The sequence below is a fragment of the Danio aesculapii genome, chromosome 3 (genome assembly GCF_903798145.1).
Source record: "Danio aesculapii chromosome 3, fDanAes4.1, whole genome shotgun sequence".
Taxonomy (NCBI): Eukaryota; Metazoa; Chordata; class Actinopteri; order Cypriniformes; family Danionidae; genus Danio; species Danio aesculapii.
In genome coordinates this window covers 30758586-30777367 of record NC_079437.1, presented here as the reverse complement: position 1 = coordinate 30777367, position 18782 = coordinate 30758586, and the positions used below count along the sequence as shown (strand labels likewise).

Below are 18782 nucleotides of genomic sequence, written 5' to 3'. Positions count from 1 at the left end.
TTTTCTATTAATCTTTTAAAACCATTTTTTTAATGCTTATGTGTTAAAAACATGGAAGGAAGACTTAATCAAAAAATATATGACACAAACAAAAGCTTCTTCAAATTTTAAGAAATAGATTAGTATCAATTTGACAGGTTGATGGAAACGCCAAGATGCGCATAAATGTTAAATATAAGCATTAAAAAACGTATGCGCATAACTGAGTAGGATAAACTTTTTTTATTCGATAAGAAAAGATGGGCAAAAACTATGATGAAAACACTTTTACCAAACAAATTCCAGTATGTGCATTAAAAAAGGTCATGTGATTTTGTTATAAGAGATCATGTAATGATAAAAATGTGTGTGAGTGGACAACCCAGCAAGCTGAGCACATTGTAAAACATCTGAAATGTTGTTTATGTCATTCTACAATGCCTTAACCATTTCAGTATTTGTGTTATTATATTTTTAATTACGTTCAGAACTCTCAAGAGCGTCTGTGCTCCGCGTCTCATGCCTTCAAACGCCACTGCGTGTTGGCATTTGTCTTCTGAGGCGCAAGTCATTTATTAAATAAATAAAAAAAAGATTCACACAACTTCTCCTTCTGCAACAAATTCTGTTTGTACTGTGGATATCTAGCGCCAGTTAATCAGGAAGTGGCAATTTTGTTCTCTTTGACTCATTGGATGGAAACTCTGATTTATTCGCACGTCTTATATGCGATATTCCAGTTTTGCGCATAAAGTTAATTCACTTTTTTGGATGGAAACATAGCTATAGTCTCCAAATATGCTTAATTACTAATATACTAATCTACTAAATTCATTAACTAATCAAGCTGTCATAAGTATTATTTACACAATGCTAGTAAGCTGCAGAGTTGCATTCATATTGTTATGATCAGATGCTTTCTTAATTGCTGTTTTCTCACTGCTTCCCTTTTTCCTGTTTATTTTGTTATTAAGTGGAAAGAGTGTAGAACAGATTTTCCTATTCATCTAAAAACTAATATCAGCAGTATGGGCAGCTTATGGATGCACATTATCACTGTTTTACTGCAAATTTATTTAAAAAATGTTTTAACATCTAAGCAAAGAATGTTAAAGAACTATGCTGTGGGCACATTGGGACACATGAATTGTGTTTGTTCCAACCCAGGGTTATTGGAAATATGTGCCCAGGGACACATCTTGTTACAGTCGCAAATATATTATTGGGGGCACATTTTCTCATACATGCCAATTGTCGTAATTCCACCAGAGGCTGTTGTGTTTTTGGCCTCGTGACAGGTCAGCTTCAAATGGATTAACCCACTCGCTTTCTTCCCTAAACCTAACAGATAGTGTTTTCAAAAGCAAACTAAAAGAAAAGCCATTGCAGCCATGTGCTTTTACCACGGTTATCACGCTGCTCTTTGTTTTGGGTTTTGTTTTACTTGGTTTTTGGAACCATCCTTTGCAATTCATAGTGAGCTACTGAGCAATCCAGTCATGCTGGTAAAGCTGTCCAAATGGAAGTAGTCAGCGGTAGGCCTGCACGATTAATCGTTTTTACACTGAAATTGCGATTTGAAAAGGTGCGATTATTTGGAATATTAGGAAGGAGGTGAGCGCGAGTAATTAAAACGATCCAACTAATGTTACTTAAACAGTAGACGACTGTTTCAGCAAAACCCACGAGCCCCTATTTACTGCAATGGTGAAATTGAAAGCTCTAAAAAAATGGTTTTAAATAAACAGTAGCACAGTGTCTCGTACTTTGTGATTATGGTGGTGCTATTAAAACTACCACATCAAACCTGCAGCTCTTTTAATTTATAGTAAATCGCAAATTTCATCAGAAAACTCACAATAAGACTTTTTTTCCCTCAAAATCAGCCCTAGTCAGAGGTCAGCGGTACCACCCTGTAGCGTTCTTTTTACACACAAAATGCATCCATTATGTACCCCAAGGCACATATTTCTCGGTTCTTAGAAATGTATCCCTGGGCACATTTTCCTAATGAGCCTGTGTTTGGTTGATTCTCTTACACATTGTTTGTGCAGTTCTCTTGATGGCCACCGGTGTCACTATAATAACAGGATTTCTGAATTTTACAGTTTTTTTTAAACAAACATATTTAGATTTTTACCTGCATTTGCATGCATGTACTTCCATGTGCATGTGTCTGTGTGTCCGCTGTGCAAGATGTGGTTAGATAACCTTGTTTGATAACCTTGGATAAAAATATCACAGTTACACGGTTTCGCGGTATTGTGATCACTGCTCTAATATATATTCTTTTTAAATGTCTGGGTAAAAAAACAAAACTTTTTCCCCTTTGAACACAATATTTTATTTTGAGAAACTTTTAAAGTATTTTAGGACAGTAAACATGTCAGGCTAAATAACTTAAATGAATCATTGACTTCTGCTGTCTTTATTAGTTTCAAAAATACAGATTTTTTTATAATTTAAAATGGCGTCTTTGGATATATTTTCTGCTGGAGATACTGTTGTCCTAAAAAACTAAAAAAAAAATAAAAAAAATAGATAAAAAAACGTCAATAAAAAAAATCTTACACATACCTTAGGAATAGTATAGCAGAAAATTTGGACAGTTTTAAAACCTTGACTTTTCCAAACCACGGTATACCTTGAAAACGGTTATTGTCCCATGCCTAGTCTCCAGTACAATAGAGATGCAGAAGGTCACATATGCAGCCATTTTCTGGCATGTTGAGTGGACTGCAGAGCAGAGGTTATCACTTTTCTTCCTCTGTCTTTCTCAGTGTGACAGCTGTGGCCTACACTATCTCTGTCCTCTTCAGACACATACGTCTTATCTCCAGTTTCACTCCATTCTCCAGAGCTGTCTTCCCTCTGCAAGGCAAGCAGCTCCCATTGTTTGGCCATCTTGTCTTATCGTGGCGCCGACCCCTCCTTTGGCTGTTTTCAGTTGTGTTTTTTGCTCGTCAGTTGGTCTCGGCAAAACGGCAAACTGAGACACTGACAGCAAGAGGAGCCTGTCTAATGGAGCCTCACTCGGAGCAGAGAATAGCAAACAAACAATAGGGGAAAGAGGCAGGATAGATTGTATAATTCAGAAAAATGATACGGCGAGTGGTACACTTCTGTATTTGCATGCTGGGCATTGTAAACAGCAACGGAGACTAGAATTGGCATGTCCCCAATTATTTGGCACTGAGGAAAGTACTTTTTTAAAATGTGCGTTAATGTTGTGTTAAGTATTTTTTGATGTAAAAGTGCACTATGCTAATTTTGCTAAAGAACGTTGATTAAATGTTATCTGAAAGTACGAGTGGTGTAACAGATCACAAATCTTACGGTTCAAATCTCATTTTTTTAGTCATGGATCAGGTCATTTTTTAGATCAGCCACAATGTTGAGGAGACAAATGTAATTTGCTTTCCATTTATTACAAAAACACTTTTGGTTTTAACAAACAGAACTTAGAACCTGTAATTTTATTAAAAATAAAATGAAGAAATAATCAGCTGAATAAAAAGAAATTGTAAAATATTCAGTACTGTGAAAAATTCACTGTTACTACTATTGTTGATGATAATGCTAAATGTATAAATCTAACATTATAATTTGTACAACTCATATTTATTTTTAGTCTCATTTTCAGAAAATGATTCAGTTATTCACTCATGAAATGTGATGTTTCATTGCTAGATGTGTCATTTCTGAAGAATTATTCAGTGGCAGTTGACACCTACTAATTGGTTAAATAATGTAATTTCTGCCTACAACTTTCATTTTTGAGCGTAGTTAAATTCATATGATATTATATATATATATACACATGTTTATTTTACACATGTTTTTTTTAAAACTTCTTTTAATGTGATTTTAGCTTGAAGTGAGTTAGGCAAGGCAGCAAACAATTAGGTAAAAAAAGAGATGCCAAATATTATTTGGACAAAAATCAAATATGCCCCACCAATCTCTTTGAAATTATTTTTGAAATCCATTATCTATTAGTCAAGCTCAAATATTTTTAAATGTACACTTCTCAAGTGTTAAAAAAAAAGTTAACTGAACTTCTGAACAAATCAGAAGCTAAATGAATGATTAACTCTGACATACTCAAGCTTATGATTTGCTTACTGGGGGCTTAAAGCACACTGAGAAGCTGTTCAGTGGACTTGAAAATAATAATAATAATTCCTTACATTTATATAGCGCTTTTCTGGACACTCAAAGCGCTTTTTTGGGGGGGATCTACTCATCCACTATCAGTGTGCAGCATCCACCTGGATGCGACAGCAGCCATGTTGCACTAGACCGCACACCACACACCAGCTGATTTGTGGAGAGGAGACGGTGATGAAGCTAATTATGACATGGAGATAGTTAGGAGGCCATGAGGACAAATTTGACCAATATGCTGGGGTTAAACCTCCGCTCTTTTTCGAAGGACATCCTGGGATTTTAAAGACCACAGAGAGTCAGAAAGATTAACGTCTCGTTCGAAAAACGGCACTCTCTGAACAGTATAGAGTCCCCATCATTATACTGGGGTATTAGGAACCACACAGACTGCAGGTTGAGCCCCCTTGCTGGTCTCACTAACACCACTTTTGGCAGCTAACTAGCTTTGCCATGTGGCCTCCCATCCAGGTACTGACCAGGTACAGCCTTGCTTGGCTTCAGTGGGCGACCATGATGTGAGAGTTGCAGAGAACTACTGCAGGACACTGAGAAAACAAGTAAAAAGTGCCTGGTTTAAGTGTGTTAACTGAAACAGTCAGCGTCCAAGCTAAGATCAAATGTCGTGGCAAAACTAGAGTGTCCATGTTCTAAATAACAAAGCTGCCACGTTGCATACTTTGAGTGAAGGCAGCTCTTAAGATTATAATGGCAGCACTTTAGTTTTGTTGTGCCACATGATGGAGTATGAAAGAGGTTTGGACATGAGAAGAAAGACATGGAGAGGAGGTAGGAAGTAATGAGGACCTAATTAGCTTGGATTTTAGAAAAGGTGATGACAGAAGTGCCTGTGAGATATACACACACACACACACACACACACACACACACGTACAGAGATGATGGCTGGGGTCGGCTGGCTGGATAGATTAGTTGGAGTGTGTGGTAGGCAAATCTCAACTGCCCCTCAGAGACATAAAGTTCACCCCAACTCTGGCTCTCTGCGATCGTGGCACCATGTCATTAATCCGGCTAGGTTGGTGTGTGTAAATACTCTTTTGGTCTTCCCTGTAGGCGTGTGCTTGCGCCGCCCTGAATCCACTCATCCTGCCCTTCTGAATTGTTTAAATGGAATTAAGTCAATGAAAATGCAAGATGAGTAAAGGACTTGAGAGAGAAAAGGAAAAAAGGGTAATGAGTATAATGAATATTCAGGTGGCTTCACAAGCTGCTTGTGGTCCAGAGAGAGCTGTCTGTCAGCTCTGATCGTCTCTCTTTCCTCAGCAGCACTACAAAAACCACAAAGACTAATCGACAGGCCTTTTTTCTCATAAAAATATTACGAGTGTGAGAATTTGTTTGATGGAAAAAGGAAGGGCCTAACAATCAAATCAAGAAGATTAGCTAATTAGTTTAATAAGTTACATTTTATATTAGTTTAATTTAGTTGATGTATATTGGAAAAATCATACAAAATATAAATCATATATTTTGCATATTATTTTCCTTTTATTTTGATTGCATCTATTTTATTTTCTAAGTTAATGCTGCACTGTCAGAACGTCTATGCCTCCATCAATCTACCATCAGTTCGTTCAACCATTCTATCCATCTGTTCTATCCATCGTTCTATCCATCGTTCTATCTATTTAGATATCTATCTATCTATTGTTTTAGCTTTCTATTGTTTTATTTATCATTCTATTAATGTATTGTTCTATCTATCATTCTGTTAATCGTTTTATCTATTTCATCGTTCTATCTATCCATCTGTCTATTCTGTCTCATTCTATAATTCTCTCTATCGTTGTATGGTTCTGTCTACCGTTCTATCTATCTAGTATCTAGCTATCGTTCTATCCAGCTATCGTTCTATCTATTGCTCTATCTTTAATTCTATCTATCGTTTTAAATATTGTTCTATCATTTATCTATAATTCTAGCTATCATTCTAGCTATTGTTCTATCTAGTATCTAGCTTTTCAATCTTTCTATTTATCATTCAATCTATTGTTCTGTTCTTTTTTTCATTCTATCATTTTATCCATCGTTCTATCATTCTGTTAATCATTTGATCTATTTCATCGCTCTATTTATCCATCTATCTGTTTGTTCTAACGATTATTCTATTTTCTCTATCATTCTATGGTTCTATCTACTGTTCTATCTACCTTTCTATCTGTAGTTCTGTCTATCTTTCTATTGTTCTATCTTTCATTCTATCTATTGTTCTATCTATCGTTTTATCTATTGTTCAATCATTTATCTATCGATCGACCTATCAGTCTAGTTATTGTTCAATCATTCTATCTAGGCATAGTTTTCGCTTCATTCATTCTTTCATGATGGGGCGCCACACCAAAATTCATCCCGCCACGGCTACATTACAGCTTCTCATTAAAAAACATTGTTGTTGTTTTTTTTTTTTTTAAACAGCAGGTTATAATCATACAAAACGTATTAAAAAGTGAATTATAACAACGCAAACCTTTCTGTAATCGTAGTAGTACTGTGCATTATTTGTTTAACCCTTTAGGGTGACATGCTGACTGACTGACTGACTGACAGGGCTGTGAGATGCGCGATGCCAGCAAACACAACATAGCTTTCTGTTATGATGAACACAGTTTCCATAATTATACTTTATAAATAAAGGTCTATGGTGATGCATAAAATAACTTTATCTTGCTGGAGTTTATAGCCGCTTCACTTTACTTCAGGATGCATCAATGCCACTCTGTAGGTCTATTGGAGAGATTTGTAAATATTCCTAGCCAATCTAATGAATGTTGGAGACATACTCGTTACATAAACACACTAAATCGCACTTCAGGAGCGTTAATTTAAGAGCGCACAAAAAAATCTGCACTTGAGCTGCGTATGTTTGTAGGCATGCAAGAAGTTTTGTGCACGTACAGAGGAAATTGGTGCGCAAGCAAAGATTTGCATGCTCGTATTATATAAATGCGATCTCGACTTCGCTAATACTGCGCTCACGACATTTGTCATTGAAATAATGCCATGGGTAGTTGGTAGATCTGCTGCCACAGCTGGAAAAACTTCTCTAGACCAATTACCAACCTACGTCACACCGATTGCAAAAAAAAGAGTATGCAATAGTAAAGATGTCGTGTTGTGCGGTAGGATGCCAAATTCAAAGTCCAAAAATAGAAAACTTAACTTTTACCATACACCACACTGCTTTAAGGCTAACTGCATACATCTTTGGCTAAAAGGGAGCTGATTGAAGTGACGACCTAATTATAAATGCTGGAATCTGCAGTTCTCATGACACAACTCGCTCATGCTATGTTGAGTCGTACACATTACTCGTTTTTGATTGCAGAAATGATTTTAGCAAAAACAGTTACATATGGTGAATTAAACTGCGGACACTGAATGCTCAGAATGAAACGTGAAAGTGTAAGTTATTAAGGTAAACTTGGCTTTATATTCACACATTCATTCAGTGACAGCTTGTGACACACTCCCTATATTGTTTACCACAGCACTTTGAATATTCGGTCTGAAATAACCTGCAAGTGTGACTTGAAAACAACATTAACACTGTTTATTTGACTGTAAACAATGTTGTACTTTGATGGTCATTGGCTGCTATTATGATTTCGCTATTTAGAGTTTGCAAATAATACTTTTATGAAATTATATTAAGGAGAAAGTTCGAATGTGCGAATATAAAACCAACTTTACCTTTATGTGTAAGTTCACATACCCTGCCACACAGGTGCAGTTCGCTGTCAGAATGTAGTAGTTTTGCTTGGTGATTACTTACTTAGGCCTTGTATAATGTTAACTCCGTCTTCTTTCCTTGTCTTTGGCTCGGCAGAATCTCGGTTTTTACCACCACATAGTGTTGAATCTGGTAATCATGGAACATTATTTCTTGCACATGACCACACAGAACAACATGGTTGGCATCCAAAGACTTGTAACTTCTCTCTTGTAAAATCACTTGGAGCTTCAATGAGATTGTATATTTTGGGCTGGATGCTTGGTCATTTCGTCTTATTCAATATTCATTGGGAGCGTGCTATCGCAAATGGACCTGTCAGATGAACGCAGCTCACTTTAACGTTAATTTTGCCAAATCACTGTGCTTATCACTGGGGGACGAGCTGTTATAATATGCTGAAAGCGTTTTGTAAATAATATATATAATGTGTAATCAATATATCTTCTAAGACAACAACAAACTCTGTACAGCATCGGATGTCATTCCCTCGCTTTAAATGCTAGCGCTCCCGGTTTCTTTCTGCCACCTCCCTGTGCGCGCATCCTGAATGTTTACAAACATGGTAATTGGTCTATAGGAAACACTGCTAGCTGTCATTCTATATATTGTTCTATTGTTCTTTCTTTTATTCTATCTTTTGTTCTCTTTCATTGTATTTATTGTTTTATCTATTTAATCTATCGTTATATTGTTTTAGCTATTGTGCAATTGTTCTGGCCATCTAACTATGTATCATTCTGTCTGTCTGTCTGTCTGTCTGTCTGTCTGTCTGTCTGTCGTTCTTGCTATCTATCTATCGTTCTTGCTATCTATCGTTCTTGCTATCTATCTATCGTTCTCGCTATCTAGCTATCTGTATCGTTCTATCTATCTATCTATCTCTCTATCTCTCTATCTCTCTATCTATCTATCTATCTATCTATCTATCTATCTATCTATCTATCTATCTATCTATCTATCTATCTATCTATCTATCTATCTATCTATCTATCTATCTATCTATCTATCTATCTACCTATCTATCAATCTATCTGTCTATCTATCTATCTATCGATCTTGCTATCTATCGTTCTTGCTATCTATTGATATAGCTATCATTCTATCTAGCTATTGTTCTATTTAGCTACTCTTCCATCTATCATTTTATCTAGCTATCGTTCTTGCTATCTATTGATATAGCTATCAATCTATCTAGCTATTGTTCTATCTAGCTACTCTTCCATCTATCATTTTATCTAGCTATCGTTCGTTCTAGCTACTGTTCTATCTAGCTATTTAGCCATCTAAACTAGCTATATAATCAAACTATTGATCTTGCTTGCTTGTGTTGTCCTGTACCTGAACCTGTTCTGAGCTCTCTCAGTTAATAAGTACTACTTTAACTGTTATAGTGTAAACATGTCAACTAGTTAAATATAGGCTGCAAAAACAAAGTGTTGTTGTCTAGTGACATTCTCATGTTTGATGTTGGTGGATTATTAAGGGTTTTGATAAGCTAAGTTCAATACGATTTTTCTTGTTAACTATTTTTAAAGTTATAATTTGTATTTATATCAAATTATATATGTTCTAAAGTTTTAATCGAATTAACAGAAACATGGGAGGTGATGATTCTGTGCGAGCGATGGTGTTGAGTAGTCCTCTGGTTTATCAGGAACGTGTCAGCCCTCTCTTCTCAGGTCACTGAACTCTTTTGAGTGAAGAGCTCAAACTTTCCCCAGTCTGCGTTGCGGTCCGCTGTCTCTGTGCCAGCTCTCGTGTTTTCTGCAGAGCCGCGGTGGAGATAATGTGGGCTCGGGGAGGGGGTGAAGGTGATGACGCCGGTCACTCAGCAAAAGAGGACATGTCCAGACGGCAATGAGGCAAGGGCAAATATTTAGCCCAGCCACTTGAGGAGGGAATCCAGAAAGGTAGGGAGGCAGCAGCATCTTTGCCAAGCCCAGAGACGTGACTTCAACTCAGGATGGAGACCCCGGCCGATCTGCCCCCTCCTCGCTGAATCCTCTACCCCCGTATTCAGGGTCACGGATCTCATCTCTGGACTAATATCTCAAGCAGTCCACAGATGGGGAATTAAATTGGAGAGCTGGCTCGGTATCAGCTGAAGGATGAATGGATGGATGGATGGATGAAGCGCAGGGTGGCAGAGGGAGGGAAGGTTAGAGAGAGGGAAAGGAGGAGATAGATAAGAGAAGTCTTTGCTGGTGATAGATGAGGAAAGCAGACAGGAACAGTGGAGGAGAAAGTGTTGTCAGAAGCAGAAAGGAAGTGAAGGGAAGTGCACTTCTTTTCGTCCACCTGAAGCCTGACTGCAGGAAGTGTATGTCTTATCTGTTCATGGAAACATGTAGGTCCTACACTCATGCATGCAGTTCCTGTCATGGTCTTTGCAAAACAGTGCTGAGCTTCATGTGGCAAACAGACATCCAAGCAATGAAACAATTAATAGTACACTAGAAATAAAATGGGCAGAGTAAAGCATTGGCTATAGTCAGATGTATCAAGAGATGATGACGATGTCCAATGAAAGTTGACTTTAATCATAATAGTGAAATATTTATTTTTTAAAGAGTATAAAGTGCTAAAAAAATCATAAATCTAGAAACACTGAGTATTTTGAAATTTCAATAGGTCTGCTTATTTATTTAAAAATTCTCTTAATCTTTCTAGATTTTCTAGATTTTCATGAGAGTAAAACTGAAATAATTGTGTTCGGACTGTCACATTCTTCTAGGACACCACCAGTAAATCTTGGTCAATCAAGTTTTTCTGTGAAGCCTTGATTTGATAAACGGATTAACACAGTGGTCAAATCCTGCTTTTTCCAGCTTCGGCTTTTAAAAACAGTCAAACCTATTCTATCTAGAAAAAATTTAGAAAAAATAATTCATGCTTTCATTACTTCTAGATTGGACTACTGTAATTCACTATATTTTGGGATCAGTCAGACAACTGTATCTTGCCTGCAGTTAGTTCAAAATGCTGCTGCAAGGCTTTTAACCGGTACCTAAAAATCTGACCACATCACACCAGTCTTACGCTCTTTGCACTGGTTGCCTGTGCACTATCGTATCACTTTTAAAATTCTTCTCTTGGTCAGACCTGTTGACTGAACATCAGCCTGGTCTAACCAGAGACTGTTATGCATCCCAAAGTCGCAGCCGAAATGCAGGAGTGACTCTGCTTTTGCAGTAGCTTGTCCTATCTTGTGGAATCCTCTGCCCCCCTGTATTAGGTCTATATCATCTCTGTTTTTAAATCTAGGTTGAAAACTTACCTTTTTGATTTGGCATTTTATCAGTGAGAATTGTTTGTTTTGGCAATAATAATTATCAGTGGGAATTGTTTTTTTTTAGCTATAATTTTATACCTTTCTCTTTATGATTTGTATTGTGCAGCTCTTTGATCAACCTTTGGTTGTGTTTAATAGTGCAATATAAATCAAATATCTTTAAGTACATATGCATGCTGGTCGTCCATCCATTCAGTTTTAGAAATTACATGTGATCAAGGACATTTCTTTTACGCAGCAAATACTTTTGGAAACATTCTTTCGAGCCTTACTTCTCCAAAATTCAATATGGTACAACAAAACTGAACAGTGTAAAACACAACAAACACAATTGCTCAGTTATTTCTAACAGTGTATAGTTTTCCTTTATGATGGTGCCTGTTTGTGATGTACATGGAGTTTAAGGCTGTCTAAACCAGAGGTTGTGTGAAATTTAAGGCAGTTTTTTTCAAAACTGCTACAAGCAAACCCCATTTTGTTGGTTAGTCATTTGTATTGTAGCCCTGCCCTTTTTAAGAATTGAGTATTTTTAAACAAAAATTTTAACATTCAGAAAAAAATGATCATTAATGAATTTATGCAATAAAAATGGTTTATGGGCTGTGGCTTACAGTAATTTTACTCATTATTGATCATTCAGAAATTACAGAATATTAGTCAGTTTTGTTATTTCATATAGTAATGTACAAAAAAAAAAAAACAGTCTATTAAACACACTAAAGATACATTATTGTCATTGCTGTGATCCAAGCAATAACAGCAGCAATAAGAAATGTTTAGAATTTTACAAAACAATAAATGATAACTGCAAAGAATTCTATAATATATAATAAGTAATAACTATGTAATAATAAACCATACATGCAGTAAAATAATTGTGCAGCGCATGTGTATGTAGCTAGTGTGCAAACAGAAATGTAAAGTTTTGCTCAAGTAAATAAAAATTGAGTTTGTGTAATTATCAGCAACATGGTGAAGTCATAAAGCATGTCTTATCATACACTGTAAACCCGAATTAGTTGACTTTACTAGATTGTTGCGTGGAAACCCGTTGCACGAAATAAGATTAGTTTTTACATTTATTCAACTAAACAGGTTAAGCTGTATTAAAAGAAAATCTTTAGTGGGTGTAGAAGACAAATCAAATTTGGATTAGTAGTCTTTACTAAAAATCATTAGTTCACATTACTAATTTTATAGAGGATATGTTTTGTAAAATGATTATTAAATTGAACGTAACATATATAATAATGTAAAAAAATGCTTTTATGCAATGATAATTGTTATATTTATGTAATCTATTATAATTAAAAATAATGCCACTGAAATTTTACAATTTTAAGCACAAAGAATCAAACAACCTTTCAATTTTTTTATTTTTGTTAAAGTTTCATTCACATTTCTTTCTGGCATTAGCAATCATTGCTAATAGAACAATTGTGCAAATTTTGCAGTGAATCGAAAAGCAATTTAATTATTTAATGTCTGTAGCTTGGGCTTTAAGTCACTGTAGCCCAACATGAGGAGAAATTTGTTGGATGAAGAGAAAAGTGTTCTTCGTCGACTTGGGGTATAGTAGTCCAAAGAGAATGCACAGCTTTTGACAAGTCTTTGATGCAGTCCATCACAAGTTGTCCCTCAATGATCATCTTAACTGAGGCTTTGTCTGCAATAAGAATAGGATTTCAAGGTGGTGGAATGACTGGATCATCAGAGTCCTACCAACAGAGAGGAACAGTTATGTTTCTCATTACATAATTATCAATAATGTTTAACAAATAACTTTTAATGACAGAGACAAAAGATAATATGTGAATTGGTTTTGACCAATTTACTTTTGCTTCAGTTACACTGCAAAAGGTTTAATGCATTCTACAATGTTAAATTTAGCATTTACTTATTGACCCTCATTCCCAATTTAACTATAAGACTTGTGTATCTTCATCTTTCCCTCAATTTATAGTCACAAAGCCAATTTATCTTTAAATTGAAGTTTGACTTTTAAAACGGGGACACAAAAATCACAGGTATCATTAAAAATAACTTAAACTGTGTTCTGAAGAAACAATCTTGTGGGTTGAATATATTATGACATGTTAGAGAGTTTAACAAGATGTTTTGCTATTCTTAAGTTTCAATGTTTTAAACCAAGTGTGAACGTTTCATAAAATGTAAGGACCATGTATTAATGGAAAGAATGTTTTCAAGGTCCTTTAATAAATCCATTGAGACAATAAGTTACTTACAAAGCATGGTTTAAAGAAGTCTGCAGGCTTGTCCTCCAGGAGAATCAAAATCTGTAGGCTCTTGAGTCTGTTAATAAATAAATAAATAATGTTGGACAAACATTGTATTAGACAAACAATATAGTAACACTTGGGAAATTTTCAATAATTTAACTGTTAAAAATAATGCAAATATGGACATGAACCAACCTTGGTTTGCTGTAAAAGCTCTGACAAGAGCTCTCCAACATTCCTCCTCTTTAACTGAAAGATCTCAATTAAACAGACTGTGTTGATCAAACATTTCGGTAACTCTTCATAATAACTACACACTATGAATCATTTATTAAGCATTAGCATCTAGTGAATTCATTATCTATCTAAGCGTTAGTAAGCAGTTTATAACTGCAGCTACAAATAGCGTATTCTTGACTTATAAACACATTTATAATGTGCTTAATAAATGTACTTTCATACTTTGTTAATAATTTATTTTTCATTACTAAATGAAGTATCGCATTATTTACAAACCAGTTGTATTTAAGAGTAGTTGAGGGTTTTTAGAATCATTCAGAATGAGTTAGTAATTATTAATAAACTATTGAAATCAATGTTTATATATCTTATCATTCAGGCACGTAGTAATGGTTACTATATATGTTAATAAATGCTTTATTAACTCAACTTCATGCAGTTTTCTGACCAATCTAAAGTGAGGACTATTTATGCTTTATAAATCCCTTATAAATGACAGTTAAAGGCTTAATATCAAATGAACAATAATCTTTGCAATCTTTTCTAAAAAAATAAAATTACTGTAAAGTTTAAACATTGCTGAATAACAGGAGTGTCAAAATACATAAAATTGGATAAAACAACAATATAATAATTTAACAATATAATAGGATGCAATGTTTAAACTCTACAGTAATTTCCTTTTAGATTAGGTTGCAAAGAATTATTTTTCATTTGATGCAGTTTATATGTGTATCTTCAAATGAATAGGAATGAATAGTGTCATTTATGTTGTTTTTCCTGTTTAGAATATAACTGAGCCTTTAATTGTCATTTATAAGCAATTTATAAAGCATGAATAGTCCTTACTTTTGTTTAGGTCACAAAACTGGATGAAGTTGAGTTAATAAAGCATTTATAAACATACAAAATTAACTAATCGTAAATGCCTGAATAATAAGATATATAAATGTTGATTTCAATAATTTAGTAATAATTTACTAACTCATTCTGACTGATCTTAAAAAACAGCCAACTACTCTTAAATAACTGGTTTGTAAATAATGTGATACTTAATTCATCAATGAAAAATGAATAATTAACAAAGTATGAAAAGTACATTTAATAAGCACATTATAAATGTGGTTGTAAGTCAAGAACAAGAAGTTATAAACTGCTTACTAACGTTTATCAACGTAGAGTTAATGCTTGACAAATAAAGAATTCACTATTTGCTAATGCTTAATAAATGATTTATAGTGTGTAGTTATTATAAAGTGTTACCAAATTCCTGCTTGAGGTTCTTTCCCACTGCTGAATTACAAGAACACCTGCAAAACAAGAGAAAAAAACAGAATATTAATATTTCTAAACTAAATCACAAAATACTTCAAATAAATTAAAAATAGGTCAATAATAATAAAGTAAATAATAAGTTGAAGTAATAATAAAGTAAATAATAAAGTGACACAAAATACTGTAAGCAACACTTAACAGTGAGATAAAATAATAATAGAAAAATGTTATTACATTCTTAAACATACCTGATGTACTGTAAAAAGTGCAGGCCAGCGTAGCAGGACCCACCTTATTGCAGGTTAAGACTCCTCCACTTTTTTGCAACGTAAGGTCCATCTTTAAACGGCAAATAAGAAATTTTAGGGAAAAAGTTTAGAAAAAGCTGCAACTATAACTGTAACTGTACTGTGAAAGTAAATCAATTTTGCTAGTGACCTCAACTTCTATACAGTTTAAGCAGTGCTTAATTTGTGATTTGAGAGGTCTCAGAACAGATAGGGGTAACTGATCCGGCATGTTACCCGAGGATGGAGAGGTGTCGCGCATGAAATTGGGGAGCGAGGGGTAATGGTGCAGTGGATGGCGGAGGGGTGTCGCGGACGGCAGTGAAGAGGGTTGGGGAGTCACGGAAGAACACGAAAGTGAACAGCGGACGGGGGAGAAGGGCGATTGAGGAGGGGGATCGGTAAAATGACGTGCCGGACCAATGTAAACTCGCCCTTCACAAAAAAAAAAAAAATCAGTTTCATGTGAAACTTTTAGCGTTATTAAAGATTTATAATATTTAGCTTTAGCCGCTAGCGTGTGCTCATGCATGGACTCGTGCTACTATTACGAACCAACACGACGTGTAATAATTATCACGTTTTACAGGGAACATGTTTTAAACAGTGAACATACAGAGAAACAGTGGATAACGTAAACGTTATAAACGGTGGCTAGACAGAAAAGGCAAATGTATATAATATTATAACCTAACTGTGAACTGACAGGGAAAATAGCGCTAACTGACATATTCATAGCAGAGACAATATTTTGAGTTCAGCATCAGTGTGGATTTTCAGTTATCAGTTTTGTCAGAAAAACATATAAACTGATAAAAGCTTCTTTGCACACTTACCGTGTCATGTTGATTTTCAAAAATCCGCGGTAACCCAGCATCCTAAAAGCTCAGGCACTCACTGAGCGTTTTGCTCACGTCACCTCAGCCAATCAAGGCCCCACCCCTCTCTAACAAAAACATAAGGAAGGGAGTTGTCCCTGCTTAACATGATAAGTAAACTAATTTTTTCTTCTGATTAGTGCAAATAGCTAATTTGATTTAGTAATGACACAATTTCTTAAAGAACAATAAATAATTAGTAATGATTGCTTAAAATGTTTTATAAGCACAAAATCCGGGTTTACAGTGTAGTTTAAAGCACAATGCATAGCAGCAAAGCAAGAAACTGAACGTAAACAACAACAACTAATAAGGCAGATTTGGTGCAGTTGTGGAGAAGTTTAAACACTGGCCTCCCTAATTTACTTGAACAACCAAAAATATGTTTTTCAGATTCATGGACACATGTTATCTGAAAGTGATGCACGCGATTCATCTTGTTCTTTTTTCTTCTTCTCGGCTCCAAACTACTGTTGTCTTTACCCAGGCATAGAGCTACAACTTGCATCAATTATAATTAAATGCTGCTAGCAGCCGCAAAGATACAGCCGCGGCTATGCGCTTACACGGAAAAAAATTACCGTTTATGACGAATGCAAAATTGTTTTGGCCTTCGTCATAAATAGATTTTTAAAAAATGTATTTAACAACATATTATCAATATATATTTTATTTATACTCAGTTTATGTCAATATTATTAAATATATATTAATTTTTTTTAGCAACCGAAATGCTGCCCCTCTCCGGTTTTGAGGCCCTACACAGCCTGCGTACTCTGTGTATAGAGAGTAGCGGTACTGAAACTACTTATTTAAAATGAGCTGAAACAACACAGTACTTGAGTTTGTTTATTTTTATTTATTTATTTATTTATTTATTTTGAGGACAACTTAATTATTTTATGTTCAATTCACTTACATTTGTCATGTTAACCTTATTGATTTGTGTTGGGACAACATGAATGAATTGTGTGGAATCCTGCGTTTTTTTAGAGTGTAGAGCTAAACTATTGAGTTTTACCATTTCTGAACCCATTCAACAGATCCCCGGGTCTGGCAGGAGCACTGTTAGCTTAGCTTATCATAAATGATTAAATTGGATTAGACCATTAGCATCTCGCTCAAAAATAACCAAAGAGTTTTGAGAATTTTGTTATGTAAAGCTTGGCTCTTCTGTAGTTACATTGTGTACTATGCATTTTCTAGGCTGATATGGCTAGCAAATATACCCTCATTCCAGTGTAATAATCAAGGATCTTTGCTGCCATACATTGGCTGCAGCAGGTGCAATGATAGTAAGAAAATTCAACCGTTTAACTGCTGGCGGGTTGTAAAATGAGCCTATTTGTTCCTTTAAGAATACACATTTTAATAATGTGTACATTAATGTAGATTTGTTTAATAAGAATTAATATCCCTTTATTATGCGATGCTGTTATGTATAGTGTTGAAGTTTTAGCTAGTATGTGATCACATGCTCTCTTTCTGTTTTTCTCTATATTCCTCCTTTAGTCTCCATTTCTCAGTCCCTCTCACACACAGAGGTCCATGCAATGCCAGCTGTTTGTATTCATTACCTCAAATATTTGCTCCGTCTGTTGTCTTTGTCTGTGCACTACACTCCAGCTGCACATGGCCATTTCTAGCCTTTCTTGCTTATTCCGTCTGTCTGTTTCCAATCTCATTCTTGGTCGCCAGTCTTTTATTTTCCGTTTTGCTCTCCTTTTCTCTACTGCTTCCTTAAATTATAATCTTTTCGAAACAATACATACAGGTGGGACAGTGTTATGTGGCATTTTCTTAAGCTGTGAAAATGCTGAAACTGTTTCGTTGTCTCATAAACTCCAGAATAATATCAATACTTAATGCATTAAAAGAAAGCATGCTGAATAATCTCAGGTCCTCTCACAGTCAGGTTCTATTTTGTATTTTGCTTGGGGGTAAAAAATGTTTGTATCAGGCAAGCAGTGGTATGTCATCCTGACACCACCCACGCTGCTGACTGTAGCATAAAGAGATATATACAGTAAATATGTGCTGCCTGCATGCTTTCCTTTTAATAATAACATGGACATACATTGGTAGCAATGGCAAAACAGTAGTTATGAAAGCATCTGCTCATAGGGATGTTGGTTTACACACCACTGCAACATGTCATTCTGAGTCTCGTCACCCTTATTTATATGGCACTTTATACAGTACTTGGCTTTGGAGCGAGCTTTACAGTATGAAAAACTTCATAAACTGTGTCAGTTAATGTGTGTACATGCATGTTCTCAAACCACCTAGGCTTATTTACTTGACATTGTTTGTGGTGCTGTAGATGCTTTAAAGTTGGAATAAAACTGCAGTTAAAATAGTCCCGTTTTCCCTTATCGTGACTAGGGTTGAGTATCGTTTGGGGTTGTTTTAATACCGGTGCTAAATCGATACTTTTAAAATGGTAGCAGTGCCTGAACCAATACTTTTGAGCCACAAAATTATGGTGGACTACTCTAGAAAAACTTTTTATTTGACAAAAAATATGTTTTAATAATTTTAATTGAACAATATAATTAGTTCAAACTGTACTATACTAAATTTAAAGTATACTGTGTATATAGATAGATAGATAGATAGATAGATATCTCAATTCATATTTTATATATTTGAATGTATTTCTTTTGATCA

The 18782-nt window shown here is 35.1% G+C and overlaps 1 long non-coding RNA gene across 1 annotated transcript; it reads right to left on the bottom strand.

Moving 5' to 3' along the window:
- Positions 1 to 12550: 12550 nt before the first annotated feature.
- Positions 12551 to 13785, bottom strand: LOC130218971 (uncharacterized). Its single transcript, XR_008836012.1, has 3 exons — positions 13628 to 13785; positions 13439 to 13505; positions 12551 to 12910 (listed from the first exon to the last, which is right to left on the bottom strand). It is a non-coding gene; the product is annotated as an uncharacterized LOC130218971 (long non-coding RNA).
- Between the last annotated feature and the right edge of the window lie 4997 nt (positions 13786 to 18782).